Here is a 3,830-nt window from a genome sequence, read left to right as displayed (position 1 = left end):
AGGAAGCCAGGGCCCTAGAAGCCTCCCCACCAAAAACTGAACGGTCAAAACCCGAATCATCTCCTTTTTAAAGTTCTGGAATTTGTTAGAGCAATCAGCCCTTGCCTCCCAGATAGCTGTGCCCCATTCTCGAGCCCGGCCAGTAAGGAGTGAAATGACGTGGCGCAACTCGAGCTCTCTCTCTAGAGTATGTGTTGGGTTGAGAGAAACACAATCCACACTGCGTGAGAAAGGGAGCTGCACTCAGTGGGCTGCCCGAGTAGCAAGGTGGGTTATTAACCCTAGGTTCTGGGAGGCCGGCAGGCCAGGAAGTAACAGGTGGCACGAGACGTAGACTCTGGAACTGTCCAGAGAGAGGTCGGAAAACCTGAGCGGCCAGGTTCTCCACGGCATGGCGTAGCAGCAGACAATTCCTGCTCGTGTCTGCCGAGCATGGCTCCTTGGATCTTGACGGCAGTGTAAACAGCGTCTGAAGTCGCTGGGTCCATTCCTTGGTCGGTTCCTTCTGTCATGCTGGTAAAAGAGGACCCAAAAGCGACTTAACAGAAGCAGAGTTTAATAATGTTCAAAACGGAATAACTGACATCCTCTAGATTTGTAGAGGGGAAAACAACTGGAGAAGCGGCCACAGACTGCAGGTCGCCTGGTAGGCGCAGGCCGTAGTCGACTGAGACACCTGCTCACACGCAGCGTCTGATGAAGGCACAAACACGACAGAACAGGGTGATACACAATCACGGCAAAAAACACGACAGGACAGGGCGAAACGCAATCACAGCATGGAATATACAATATAAGGAACCGACGGCACAGGAACGGAACACAAAGGAATAAATAGGGACTCTAATCAGGGGAAAGGATCGGGAACAGGTGTGGGAAGACTAAATGATGATTAGGGGAATAGGAACAGCTGGGAGCAGGAACGGAACGATAGAGAGAAGAGAGAGCGAGAGAGAGAGAGGGAGGGGGAGAGAGAGGGCTAGAAGGAGGGAAAGAACCAAATAAGACCAGCAGAGGGAAACGAATAGAATGGGAAGCACAGGGACAAGACAAGATAATAAATGACAAACATGACAGAAGCAGTGCGGCTTGGTTGGGTTGTGTATCGGAGGACGCATGACTTTCAACCTTCGTCTCTCCCGAGCCCGTAGGGGAATTGTAGCGATGAGACAAGATAGTGGCTACTAAAACAATTGGATACCACGAAATTGGGGAGAAAAGGGGGTAAAATTCAAAAAATAACAAATAAAATAAAAAGAAAACACTGTATTTCCACTGACCCCTACCTGTGAGTTGATTAGTTGGCACTGAAAGAAATGGAAAAATACTAAAAGTTATAATCAGTGCATAACCTAACACTTCACACTTCAATCTGTTAACACAACAAACAAGCAATATGAGAGTGTAAAAGGACTCCTAGTTTTCATTCAATCTGGTTGGGTCAAATTCATAAAGATTTTGAAATATGAATGTTGTTGATGTGCCAACATGTAGAAAACACATACAAAGGGGAACCTACATCCAAAGGCTAGTTCCTTTACCACTTTGTAGAGCCTGAAAACTTCTAGTACAGTCTTTAACAAAGGGAAAGTACCTTAAATCGTCAGCGGAATGGAAAGACCCACTTGTGGGAAGGATGTGCAGAAATCTGAACTTACCGCCATTCCACTAGCTCAGTGAAAAGTGGGGAATTACTTTCCAGTGAATTATGTGGTAGACTTTGTCAGGAATATATAAAACGCTAATAGTAAAGCTCATGCCACTGAAAACGTAAAATAACTGCTGCTAGTGCTTTGTCATGTGCTACTGTGAGAATTTCATATTCACTATTGCACATCTGTTTATAATTACAGAGCAGTATTCACAAAAGACTTGGCTATATGACATCATCATTCACAGTATGTTCAATTCATGTAAACATTATTTTTTTTGTTGCCCAGATGCCCTTCAAGTAGCATCCCACTTCCATTTACCTATTTCAACATCAGCTGCCTCTGTCCATCTCTCCTCTTGAACATTGGATACATAGCAGAGATATGTTCCTCTATGGTCTGACTCTGCATTCTCTATCTACAAGGGACACAATCAAATGCATTCACATCACTGTTTGGCTCTACTCATACATATTAAGACTTCTCCTAGAATTTAAACCTCATGTTAAATATGAATTAAGTTATTCTAAATTACAATGTTTACATAGGGACAAGTGGTGTATTGGAGGGTAAACACAAGTAAACACAGTTAACCCACTTTTTTTTGCTCTGCACTTGTCACTCACTTTCTGGGGGAAATTGCATTGAAAATATAGGAAAAGTACATTTTTTCGTCTCAACCAGAGTTTTCACACCAATTTTTTTACCACTCCATCACTAAATAGGAATGGTGAAGCATGGTATCTCAGCCAGCAAATGATAAGACAGAGTAAACACAATGACCTGAGTGCAGGAGTAGATAAACACTGGTGTTACCTGCAGTGTGTCCATGGTCTTGCCCAACAGAGGATGTCCATTTCTGTACCACTGGTAGTGAGGGGTGGGAATGCCAAAGGCGATGCAGCTGAGGGTGAGTCTCTCCCCTGTCTGACAGTCTGTGGTGCAGGGTGTATGAAAGGATATGGGGCTCCCCTGCCATGCTACTGGGAGACCTGAAGAAAAAAATAAGAAAAAATGCAATAGCAATACATTATAGGCAAAACAGTGCTCTAAATTGATCAAGGGAAGATTTAATAACCTGTATTACAAACATGTTATTATCTTAGAACTGGTAACTAATATAGGGGATTTCTATACCTGGTTTAGCAATGTCCAGGACCTTTACTGTGACCCATTTACTGAACACACAGTTGCAGAACTGGTCATTCACGCGACAAATGTAGAGCTGAGACCAGGGCTGACAATCAGATCTGCTCTGGTCCCACCAAATACCTAAAAACATTAAACATTTCATTGATATATACTGTGTTACTCTATGAATTGACAACATACTGTGTCAGACAAGAATGACAAAAATCTCAATAACCACATACCTCCTCTTTACTAGACTTGAACCACTGGTAGTTCAGATACCGGTTCCCTCTGCTCTCACACTCAGAGTCACCTTATAGCTCCGTGGTACATACACAGAAACAGGATGCTGCACAATGACGATGTCTGAAAATGTAAATTTATAAAGTGATAAGTGATTAAAGGGCCAATCCGCAGTTGAAACTATAACAAAGCCAACACCCCGCCTGTGTTGGTAAAACCTGAGGGATGCAAGGGCTATGCAGGTTTGTTAACATTTACAATGTTTACAAACATTGGAGTAAAACAACCTTATATTTTGGGTGTGACATTTGAACTAAGCTCATGAAGTTATATTCTTCAAGAATCACTATGTATACATCATTAATTTATAAGTCTAAAAATAGATAGCCCCTTTCGCAGTTACTGTAGGATAAGTTCAATAACATAATATTATGCTTTGTTATTCAAAATATTGTTATGTCAGTGTACTGATAAAATGGAACATAGTTAACTTGCACAATAAATATGGCAAATACACACCTCTGATCATGTTTTTCATCACTTCAACATGAAATAAGAACTTCTGAACCTCAAGTATGATCTGTTCTGGTCATTACTGCACTGTGCTACCTATTAAGCAAAAGACAGAATATGAGTGTCAGTTGTGCCAGAGGTGAGTGAACAATGTATCAACAAAAACAAGTCAAGATCCAGCCAAAAATCACAGGAACATGTCATGGAGATGACATCTGATAAGGGCCACATGGAACAAATGTGCATACATATGTGCGCACAAGTGTCACTAATAGATTCCCACTTCCCATT

The 3,830-nt window shown here is 42.1% G+C and overlaps 1 long non-coding RNA gene across 1 annotated transcript; it reads right to left on the bottom strand.

The window, feature by feature from the left end:
* Positions 1 to 1,136: 1,136 nt before the first annotated feature.
* Positions 1,137 to 2,577, bottom strand: LOC124019420. Its single transcript, XR_006835778.1, has 3 exons — positions 2,469 to 2,577; positions 1,974 to 2,070; positions 1,137 to 1,307 (listed from the first exon to the last, which is right to left on the bottom strand). It is a non-coding gene; the product is annotated as an uncharacterized LOC124019420 (long non-coding RNA).
* Between the last annotated feature and the right edge of the window lie 1,253 nt (positions 2,578 to 3,830).

This window comes from Oncorhynchus gorbuscha, unplaced genomic scaffold (genome assembly GCF_021184085.1).
Source record: "Oncorhynchus gorbuscha isolate QuinsamMale2020 ecotype Even-year unplaced genomic scaffold, OgorEven_v1.0 Un_scaffold_9155, whole genome shotgun sequence".
Classification (NCBI taxonomy): Eukaryota; Metazoa; Chordata; class Actinopteri; order Salmoniformes; family Salmonidae; genus Oncorhynchus; species Oncorhynchus gorbuscha.
Note: the sequence above shows the minus strand (reverse complement) of the source record. Positions and strands in the feature narration are given on the sequence as shown.